This window comes from Scyliorhinus torazame, chromosome 11, assembly GCF_047496885.1.
Source record: "Scyliorhinus torazame isolate Kashiwa2021f chromosome 11, sScyTor2.1, whole genome shotgun sequence".
Taxonomy (NCBI): Eukaryota; Metazoa; Chordata; class Chondrichthyes; order Carcharhiniformes; family Scyliorhinidae; genus Scyliorhinus; species Scyliorhinus torazame.
Window position 1 is genome coordinate 13,139,110 of NC_092717.1, and position 12,055 is coordinate 13,151,164.

Sequence of the window (12,055 nt, forward strand, 5' to 3'; positions counted from 1 at the left end):
AACCTTCCTTTGTCAAGTGCACCACAAGGAAGCCACTTATGTTACACCTACAACATAACAAATCACTAACCTGCACATCTTTGGACTTGTGGGAGGAAACCGGAGCAGCCGGAGGAAACCCACGCAGACACGGGGAGAACGTGCAGACTCCGCACAGACAGTGATCCAAGCCAGGAATCGAACCTGGAGCTGTGAAGCAACTGTGCTAACCACTGTGCTACCCCATGTATTATGTCCTTAAAATGCTCCTGAAAAGAAACCTCTTGGTTATACCTGTCCTAATATTCCCTTATGTGGCTTGGTGTCAACTCCTGTCTTACAATGGTCTCGTGAAGAACCTTGAGGCTGTTTGCTCACTTCAATTTGCTCCATAAATGCAAGTTGTTGCAGCCGCATTCAGTTTGCTGGGAGAGGGGGGGTGGTTTGGGGGTGGGGGGGGGGGGGGGGGGAACTGCTATTTTTGCGGCTGTGGGATATGTTTTGAAATTAAATGGGAGCCGTCTACCTTGGAGAATGGGATTTGTGGTTAGTTCCGCTCAATGAGGCATCAGAATCAGTCTAAAGCTACAGCACTGCACCAGCACATTCGGTTAATCATTAAAGATAAACTATTGTGCGGGCAAGGTGTTAATACACTGCTCCATAGATCAGAGCTTTTGTGGGAAAATGCTTATATACTCAAAGTCCCAGCAATTGGTTAGGACGCACAATCGTGCCCATTCCAATCAACATTTTTAATAGTATGTTTTTCATGAGAAGCGAAGGAAGAGCTTGCACTTCCATAGCACCTTTCACGACTTCTGGATGTCCCAGAACAGTCTACAGACAATAAAGGAACTCTGATGATTAGTGACTGTTGCAATGCGAGATAGGTAGCAGCCAATCTGGGCGCACCAAGTTCCCATGAAAAGCAATGTGCTAGTGACGACATCATCTGTTTTTTTAACACATGATTGCGGGATGGAATATTGCCCTGGACATTCTAATGCCAATGATAGTTTCTGGGCAGCCATGTTACCGAAAAATCCATCTGTGCCCTTTGTGACTCCAGGATGTAGTTACGTTAATCATTACTGTGTTAAGATTTTGTTGTCTTCAGCCTTTGATATGGATGACCAAACGCCCCCTATTCCAAAGTATCTTGGCTGCTCTCTCCCAGTTCTGTTCCTAACTATCTAACTGTGACTAGAGTATCACTTGCAATGGCTTCTCTTTCTGCTCGCATACCATTATGTCAGGTGTCACTCAAGGATTTATCCCCGGCCCCTCCCTGTTTCTCATTTACATTCTGACTCTCGGTGACATCAGCTAGGATTTTCCAATCCCGTCTGTGCATCAGCCAAAAGTCGGGATGGGAAAATCCTCGCCATCATCTGGACACACAGCATTAACTCGCTCATGTACGCTGACAGCGCCCAGCTCTACCTCACCGACACCTCTCTTGACTCCTCCACTGTTGCTAAGTGATCAGACTGCTTGTCCAGTACTGGATGAGCAAATCATTTCCTTCAATTCAGTATTGGGAAAATCGATTGTTTCTGGTCCCCACTCCAAACGCCATTCCCTGACTGCCGACTCCATCCGTCTCCCTGGCAACAGCCAGAGACTAAACCTGTCAGTCTGTAACCTTGGTGTCATAATTTGACTCTGAGGTGAGTTTCCAACCACATGTTCGTGCCAGCAGTAATGCTGCCTTTTCCCACATCTGCAATGTCAACTGAGTTCCCCTCTGACTAAACTTACCTGTTGCTGAAGCCCTCATTCATGTGTTTGCCGCGTGCAGACTCGACTATCCCAATGCACACCTGGTCGGTCTCCGACATTCTACCCTCTCCAGCCCGAAAATCTGCATAATAATAATCTTTATTAGTGTCACAAGTAGGCTTACATTAACACTGCAATGAAGTTACTGTGAAAATCCCCTAGTCGCCACACTCCGGCGCCTGTTTGGGCACACAGAGTGAGAATTCAGAATGACCAATTCACCTAACAAGCACGTCTTTCAGGACTTATGGGAGGGAACCGGAGCACCCGGAGGAAACCCCCGCAGGCTCAGGGAGACTCCACACAGACAGTGATCCAAGCCGGGAATCAAACTTGCGCTGTGAAGCAACAGTGCTAACCACTGTGCTATCATGCCGCTCCGCTAATCTTGACTTCTCGAGAATCACCGATTTTAATTGCTCCATGAGTGGGGGCCATGCCTGGACCCCAGGTTCTGTAATTCCCCCCACTCCACCTCACTACCTCACTTACCTCCTTTATGTACTCCTGAATATGTACCTCTTTGACCAAGGTCACCTGACTTAATATCTCCCTGACTCTATCGGTCTCTGCCTATTCTGTTTTAAAAGGCTCGTGTAAAGCCCCTTGATATGGTTTATTAACTTAACACAAACATTAGCTGTTGTGTGTTCACATGCCATGTTTGTGACTTCGGCACAGTTTTGTTTGCTAAGTTCCGAGGATCTCGTTAAACATTTTACACGTGAAATACAAATGAACCAAAGAAAGAATCTGAATTTTTCTACACCCATTATCTGTTACCAAGGTTGTGTGACTACTGCTGCATAGTCCGTCTGCACCCATCCATCCAGTTATTATCTATCCACTGCCGAGTTTAATTCCTGCCGCGCACAGTGAACACATTGCGGGTGAAATTGGTCCACGACAGCAGTGATTTGACAACCTCTTTTACACCACGCCTGATTTCCTTTTCTATTGAAGTCAGTGTCAACCTATAGCCAGAGGCAGGCTTATGTTTCACTTTTGGGCAGCACGCTAGCACAGTGGTTAGCACTGTGGCTTCATAGTGCCAGGGTCCCAGGTTCGATTCCCCGCTGGGTCACTATCTGTGCGGAGTCTGCCAATTTAACCAGGCTTTCTTGAGTTAGGATAAAGTAAGTTTATTAACTACTATAAAGGTAAGGAGAAATGGTAAAATACATGCATCTACATTCATACAGATTAGAAGTAACAATTTAACCAATAGTAAGTATAAATTAAAAGTTATACGGAACAGTCCTTGATTTCCGAGAAGTAAATGACGACATGTTGCAGCTCTTACAATTTGATTCCAGTATAGTTGACTAATTCAATTCATGTGTTCTATGGTTGGGTAGAGAAATTTCAGCTGTGATCCTTTTATTGGTTGATTGACTTCCACAGTCAGAGAGAGAGTTTTTAGATATTCCTATGTCACAACACCTTCAGTGTGGAAAACTTCCGGCAGCTTTTCCTCACAGCACACACACACACAGACTGACAGACAGACACCGGCAGGTAGGCAGGTCTGGGGGTTGCTCTCAGCTCACTTTTAGTCCCCTTCTTCGCATATTTCAAGAGGAGGCTAGAACACACTAGTCACTCTCGGCAATTATACCCAAGGTCTTTGAGATGAGATAGTCGTTATGTTCCTTTAACCTGTCTGGAAACACAGGGAGGGGCTGCAATGCCCCACAGAGAAACACCCTGTAGCCATTCCTGCCAATGGCTAACTGTACTTTCTCAGCCACCTTTGGGGTTTGTGTCCATTTGGAAAGCTAAAACTCAGGAGCTGGATTCTCCGGTCGCCGACGCCGAAATCACGTTCGACAACCGGCAAGAGAATCCGAGTTCCCGACCAACTTGGGGGCGCCGCCGCTTTCGTGCTGCTCTGCCCCCTCGAATGTGGCTTAATCTAAGAGTATGCCGTGCCACGCATCAACAGCCTCAGGACATTGCTTGAGGCCCGCCCGCGATGCTCCGCCCCCCCCCCCCCCCCCCACCCACCGGCCGAGTTCCTGACGCCGTCGGACACGTGTGGTCTCACCAGTGGAGAACTCGGCGCGGCGGTCGCGGACTCAGTCCAGTGCCACCACAGTCGGGGGAGGGCCGGTCCGCGGGCAGGGGGGGGGGGGGAGACATTATTCGGGTCTGGGGGCACTGTGGGAGGGTGGTCCGGGGAGTGCGAGACGGCCGAAGAGGGGGGTCTAGTTTGCGGGCCGTGTCCGCGAGCGGCCGCCGCCATGTTGCACGGCGCGGCCGCTGCAGACCCCCGCCGTGCTCCTGCATGGCCACGGACCTGGCAATTCTCCGGGGCGTATCGGCAGCTAGAGCCAGGTGCTCTACACTGTCGTCCTGCTAGCCCCCAGCAAAACGGGGAATCGGTGGCCGTTTTGCGCCATTTGTTCTGGCGTTAAACGCCTCCGTTCCCACCCCGGCGTGGGGACACAACCCCAGAATCGGAGAACCCAGCCCGGAGTCTTTTTAAAATCCAATATTTACCTGTATAGTTCTCCGTTTTTTTTCTCCATCATCGTGACAGAGGAAACACACCCTTTAAACGCAAGTTCCTCTTTCTTCAGGAACTTCTTTGAGGTTTTTCAGACTTCTGACACTAAAGGCCCTTCCTGCTTAACCAACCTAAATGCAAGTTTCACCTTTTCATAGCAGTGTTGACTATTTCTCCACTCTGATTTAAATAGAAGCTTTCTGAATAAACACATGAAACAGCTTTTAGATTTGTTGCTGTTCCCGAAGATGATAATGTCTTAATTCTCATGCACCTTCTGACACCTGCTTTGATTAAAGAAAGCAAGTTTGGTCCTTGTGAAATGACTTCAATTCCATTAATTAATTCAATTACCAATGCTCGGTCCCCGAAATGAATGACCAAGATTTGGGTGCACAGGGCTCAGTATTGTGAACTGTGAGGCGAAAAGTGTCAAACTTCCAAAGGAACATAGGCAGGCTGGTGGAATGGGCGGACAACTGACAGATGTAATTTAGTGCAGAGAAGTATGAAGAGATGTATTTGGATAGGTAGATCAAGGAGAAACGGCGTTAAAAAAAAGGTGCAATTCTAAAGGGGGGGTGTAGGAGCAGATGTACTGAGGATATATGTGGACAAATCATTGAAGATGGCAGGGCAGGCTGAGAAAGTTGTTAATAAAGCATACGGGATGCTTGCATTTATAAATTGGGTCATAGAATACAAACTCTGTAAAAAAAACCTCTCGGCCTCAGCCTGATTGTTGTGTCCATTTCTGGGCACCACACTTTCAGAAGGATGTGAAGTCATTGGAGGGGGCGCAGAAAAGATTTGTGGGAATGGATTCAGGGATGAGAAACTTCAGTTATGTGGGTAGATTGGAGAACCTGGGTCTGTCCATCTGGGAGAAGAGAAGGTTACGATGAGATTTGGTAGGGGTGTTCAAATTCATGAGGAGTCTAGACAGACTGAATGGGGAGAAACTGTTTCAATCGGCGGAAAGAGCGAGAACCACGTGAGGTGATTGCCAAAAGAAGTAACAGCGACATGAAGAATAACCTTTTTACACAGCGAGCCGTTAGGATTTGGATGCACTGCCTGAGAGTGTGGTGGAAGCAGATTCAATCGACGTTTTCAACAGAGGCTGAGTCAAAAGCCTTGGTCAGCTCGATGAAGGCCACGTAGGGTGGTTTCTGTTGCTCCTGGCCTTCGTCCTGAAGTTGCTGACTAGTGAAAACCATGCCCGCTGTTACATGGTTTGGTCGGAAGTCACACTGGCTATCAGGAAGGATTTCTTCAGAGACTGGGAGAAGATGGCTAGTGAGACAACTGTTGCTCTTATTAACAAGAAGTCCTGTGCTCCATTTACAGTGCAGAATTGCTCCTAAGGGAGGAGAGTGCTGCTGAACTCCCTTATTGAGTTGCCTGGCAGAATCAGTGCACTGTTGCCACGTTGGAATGGAAACACAAGACTTGAGCTTGGAATCAGAGAGTTGGATTCACATTCTGCAAAGGTGGTGAGTTCCGAGGAGCAGCTTTGACAATTTTGTGCTATTGATTGGTTTGCTGGTCTGCCAGCATGATCCCCCCCCCCCCTGGCAGATAGCCATTAAGGCCAATTAATGTGCCCATTGTTGGCATTTATCACACAAATCCCGCAGATGGATGGAGTTGGCCACCTCCTTCAACCCTTATGTCCCGGATCTGCTAGTGACAGAAGGTCCCAGAAGCCTCCCTCTGGAGGGGGTTCCTAACCGCAATGAAGGCCTGAAGGTGACTTTTATTTTTAAACTTCCTACAAGTCTTCAGGTGATCCTCCTCGAGGCTTCCACTCACTCTCTGACTTACATGGAAACACAGAAAATAAGAGCAGCTGTAAGTAGGCCATTCGGCCCTTCGAGCCTGCATCGCTATTCATTATGATCATGGCTGATCATCCAACTCGATAGCCTAATCCCACATTACCTCATATTCTTTGATCCCCTTCGCCCTAAGTGCTATATCTAACTGCTTCTTTTGTTTTGCCCTCAATTACTTCCTGTAATAATGAATTCCACAGACCAACCACTCTCTGAGTGAAGAAATTTCTCCTAATCTCTGTGCTAAATGGTCTACCTCGTATCCTCGGACTGTAACCCCTGGTTCTGGACATACCCACCGTCAGGAACATCCTTCCTGCATCTACCCTGTCTAGTCCTGTTACAATTGTATAGGTTTCTGAGAGACCCCTCCTCATTCTTCTGAATTCCAGCGAATACAACCTTAATTGATTCAATTTCTCCTCATAATCAGTCCCAATATTCCAGGAATCAGTCTTGTAAACCTTCGCTGCTCTCCCTCTAGAGGAAGATCATCCGTCCTCAGATAAGAAGACCAAAACTGCACACAATATTCCAGATGAGGCCTCACCAAGGCCCCGTATAATTGCAGCAACACATCCCTGCTCCTGTACTCGAATCCTCTCTCAATGAAGTGGAAATGCCGGCGTCATGGCTACCAACGACACCGCAAACTGTCAGCTCAAAGTGGAGAGGATCTCCAGGAAGATCGCGCATATAGACACTGACATTAAATTTCTACAAAGATGCAAGAAAGCAGACAAGATCCCGAAAGGGCTACAGATCACAAACCCACTCAAGTCGACCTACAACACAGACTTCGCTGAGAGACTCTGCCGTCGCACCTCTCTCACACTCCTCAACCACCTCGTACACCAGCTCTACAGCAGACGACGCAATCCTGGAAACCAAGATAGAGGCCATATTCTCAACTTGCGCTCAGGATGCAGCAGACCAGCTGCGGAACACCGCCAAACAGATGAGACAACAATACTATGCCACCTATATGCATACAAAGAACAGAAAGCTTGAGAAACTTGGCATCACCACCAGCAGCAACCAAGCCACCCCCGGTGTCACAGTAGAAAACAATACAGGGAAATCTATTGTCAACTTGTCAGACTACACCCTTCAACCAGATGAAATCGAAGTCCTCAGCAGAGGGCTCAATTTCTGCACCACCACCAAAATGGACCCCATCAGTCTCGCGGCAGACACGGAGGAATTCATCAGGCGAATGAGGCTCCGGGAATTCTTCCACAGACCCCAAGAGGCCAACAGCGAACCCAAGCAGACTACCAATGAACCGGAACAGCAGACCGAGAGATCTGCGGTGCGGCAACCGAAGAGGAAAGAGTCGAATTGGACCCCTCCGGAAGGCCGCTGCCTTAGACTCGACATGTATGCTCAAGCCGTCAGGAGTCGCGTCAATGCCAGATTCATCAGTCGCATTCACAAGACAGCCCCGAACGTCACCCAAGCACAACGCAATGCCATCCGCGCTCTCAAGACCAACCACAGCATCGTCATCAAACCAGCAGACAAAGGGGGGGCCACTGTCGTACTGAACAGAATAGACTACTGCAAAGAAGTATACCGACAACTGAACAACCAAGAACACTACAGACAGTTACCCGCAGATCCGACCAAGGAACACATCCGTCAACTTAACAGACTGATCAAGACCTTGGATCCAGATCTTCAGAGCACCCTACGTGCTCTCATCCCACGTACTCCCCGCATTGGAGATCTCTACTGCCTCCCGAAAATACATAAGGCCAACACACCAGGCCGCCCTATCGTTTCAGGCAATGGGACCCTGTGTGAGAACCTCTCTGGCTACATCGAGGGCATCTTGAAACCCATCGTACAAGGTACACCCAGCTTCTGTTGCGATACGACGGACTTCCTACAGAAACTCAGCACCATGGACCAGTTGAACCAGGAACATTCCTCATCACAATGGACGTCTCGGCACTCTACAACAGCATCCCCCATGACGACGGCATTGCTGCAACAGCCTCAGTACTCAACACCGACAACTGCCAATCTCCAGACGCAATTCTGCAACTCATCCGCTTCATTCTGGATCACAACGTCTTCACCTTCGACAACAAGTTCTTCATCCAGACGCACGGAACAGCCATGGGGACCAAATCCGCACCCCAATACGCCAACATCTTCATGCACAAGTTTGAACAGGACCTACTCACCGCACAGGACCTTCAACCGATGTTATACACCAGATACATCGATGACATTTTTTTCCTTTGGACCCACGGCGAAGAATCACTGAAACGACTACACGATGACATTAATAAGTTCCATCCAACCATCAGACTCACCATGGACTACTCTCCAAAATCAGTTGCATTCTTGGACACACTCGTCTCCATCAAGGACGGTCACCTCAGCACTTCGCTTTACCGCAAACCTACGGATAACCTCATGATGCTCCACTTCTCCAGCTTCCACCCTAAACACATTAAAGAAGCCATCCCCTATGGACAAGCGCTCCGTATACACAGGATCTGCTCAGACGAGGAGGAGCGTAACAGACATCTACAGACGTTGACAGATGCCCTCGTACGAACGGGATATGGCACTCGACTCATCGATCGACAGTTCCAACGCGCCACAGCGAAAAACCGGACCGACCTCCTCAGAAGACAAACATGGGACACAACCGACAGAATACCCTTCGTCGTCCAGTACTTCCCCGGATCGGAGAAACTACGTCATCTTCTTCACAGCCTTCAACACGTCATTGATGACGATGAACATCTTGCCAAGGTCATCCCTACACCCCCACTACTTGCCTTCAAACAACCGCGCAACCTCAAACGAACCATTGTTTGCAGCAAACTACCCAGTCTTCAGAACAGTGATCACGACACCACACAACCCTGTCATGGCAACCTCTGCAAGACGTGCCAGAGCATCGACATGGATACCACTATTACACGTGAGAACACCACCCACCAGGTACGCGGTACATACTCGTGCGACTCGGCCAACGTTGTCTACCTCATACGCTGCAGGAAAGGATGTCCCGAAGCGTGGTACATTGGCGAGACCATGCAGACGCTGCGACAACGAATGAACGGACATCGCGCAACAATCACCAGGCAGGAATGTTCCCTTCCAGTCGGGGAACACTTCAGCAGTCAAGGGCATTCAGTGTTCTCCAAGGCAGCCTTCAGGACCCACGACAACGCAGAATCGCCGAGCAGAAACTTATAGCCAAGTTCCGCACTCATGTGGGCTGAATGGCCCACTCCTGCTCCCATTTCTTATGTTCTCAATACGAAGCCTAGTTCACCCATTTTGTACACAACTTTCTCAGCTCTTTTTTTTCCTCAATGTCCTGCATACCGGGAAGATGGGAATAACAGGATTGGCACATCCCCCAAATTCCCATTTACATGAAACGTCTGCTTGTTTGAAGCAGGTGCTTTCGGCATCATGAATGCAATAAAAACACATTGGCCTGCGATGTCTGCAGGTTTTCCTGGCAGAGCAGGACTTATGCCACTTTCCACTTCCAGCTGCACAAATACCATCCAAAACTTGGCAGCAAGTTGAGGAAAATTCAGGCTTTAAGTTTTTGCAGGTTGCTTTGACCCCATGTTGCTCTCCTCTGAATTGACTCCAGTGCTTGAGAGTTGTCTTTCTGACCAGCACTGCACACACTATTCAAGATAGGCTTCAAATACAAGTCTGAGGCCGTCAGACTGCACAGTGCTCCAGTCTAGTCTGGCTGCGTATTATGAGCTATGAACTGCTCGGTCTCCACAGCAGCAAGGGTACATCCAATCCCCGGAAGTGGCTCAAGGAAGGACCTTAGGTTTTGAAGAAAGCTCAGAAAAACAGATTATTCACGGGTGCAGACTCGTTGAAGGTTAGGTATTAAGATGAAGTTTGTCACATGGAAATAATTAGCAGAATTAAAAACTCTAGAATCATTCAAGAGGCCGCAATATGGTGAGAATAACATAAACCAGACCCACCATGCGACATTCCCTTGCTTTTGTAATTTTGACTTATGATACTGTGGCAAAAGTTTAGCAAAACACCTTTTTTTTGATTCATTTGTCAAATCTTTTTATGTTAAATCAAATGAAAGTTGATCGGAGTATTCAATCGCTTGACCATTACTAACAAAGAGGTAGGTTTAACTCAGTGTCCAGCAACACTTTATAATTTTACTTAAGGAAATGTTCCTCTTTCATCAGATTTAAAACTTACTTTGCGCACTATTTAATTTAATACTCTCTTCTGAATGTCACGTCATTCTCCCATTGCAAGAGTAATAAGTGACAAATTTCAATTTTTCCATCCAATGATTGGACAATAAGAAGTGGTGTAGACCAGAGTTCCTGTTTTTCATTGGGCCATATAGTTTGATTATTCAGCCTGTGAAAGAAAAACTTATCTAGAGTAAAGACCCTACAAATGACTTCACCATAGGACTGCCAAATCAGATCGTTGTGACTTTAATTGTAATCCCTTTCCAGCTGGTCTACCCATCTATGTCATGCCTTCAAATACAGAGGGTAGTCGTCACAAGGAACACTGAAGTACCACATGTGCAGAGGACGATGCATTGAGGCATTGACCATGTGCTGGTCTTTATGTTGTTAATTTTAGGATCATAGTTTTCACAAAGACCACAAATAGCTTTAAATTGAACATAGCTATAAATTTATTAACACTATTATTTGGATTCGATACTTCCTCCTATACAACACACAGTTGATAAAAGACAGATAATCTACATTTATCTACTACTAATCTCTACACTATTAGATTAACTATGATCTGCTCTGGGGCAGCTTGGTGGCGCAGTGGTTAGCATTGCTGCCTCACGGCGCCGAGGTCCCAGGTTCGATCCTGGTTCTGGGTCACTGCCCGTGTGGAGTTTGCACATTCTACCCGTGTTTGCGTGGGTTTCGCCCCCACAACCCAAAGATGTGCAGGGTAGGTGGATTGGCCTTAATTGGAAAAAATGAATTGGGCACTCTAAATTTTTTTTAAAAACTATGATCTGCTCTCACTCACACTATCTTTCCTTCAGCCTGTTCTCTAGCTTTCTCCTCAGCCTCTCCCCACAAGGCTTAGCATCAATGTCTTATATAGTTGTAGATCCAGCTCCCTCTAGTGGTTGATTTAGACATTACATTAACCCTTGCAGTTCCTACATTTATGATAATGTCACGGAACAGTGGAACCAGATGTTGCGCCAAGCCCAAAGTGAGTATACTTTCATCCCATCTGGTAGCCCAGGTTAAATGAGTTTGGGTGGTCAGAAATAAGTAGGAAGGAGTCCACAACACTAAGTTGGCTTTGATTTGGCAGTCTCGATCGAAATCTGTGTCCACCTAGCTTTCCTACTGAACTGAGGCAAAACACTGGCATTGGGAACCTCAGGGAAATAGGAGATTATCTTTAAAAAAAAGGGAGAGAAAATGCACTTGTCGGTCCAATAATGAGAGGTGGGAATCTTGGACCAGCCGTACCAGATAGAAATGATCCCCTCCAATGTTTTCCAAGGATCACGATAATGGGCAGCAGAATTGACATGTTGGTAAAAGCAGGCTGATGTTGAGATTGAAAGAACATTGTTGCCCCGATGTGGGGCAGTTCCTCGTCGAGAGAGTCTCAAGTTCCATTAGATTGCACAACACAGTATTGCGTTCAGTGCTGAGGAAATCTATTTATCGGAACAATTTCTGGCAATTCCCTGTGCTCTGGGAGGCATAAAGTAACCGGAGTATGTGAGTAAATGGAAACCTTCTAAATTTAAGGCGATCAAATGTTCGTGCCCGGGACACTCTGAAACCTCTGAGGTTCAGGAAGTAAACTGACTGGGACTTGGAAATGGAACCTTGTCGAGCCGTTTGCCCTGCAGCGCAACAACATCAGTAGATGGCTGTGTGCAGTCGGCGCTTCAGATTGGTTAGCT

The 12,055-nt window shown here is 47.3% G+C and overlaps 1 long non-coding RNA gene across 1 annotated transcript in view; it reads right to left on the reverse strand.

Annotated features, from left to right (window-relative positions):
* LOC140385976 (uncharacterized) overlaps nt 1–355 on the reverse strand; it is a 43,154-nt gene extending 42,799 nt beyond the window's left edge. Inside the window, exon 1 of the long non-coding RNA XR_011933497.1 lies at nt 274–355. This is a non-coding gene — a long non-coding RNA (uncharacterized lncRNA). The remainder of the gene's footprint in view (nt 1–273) is intronic.
* Between the last annotated feature and the right edge of the window lie 11,700 nt (nt 356–12,055).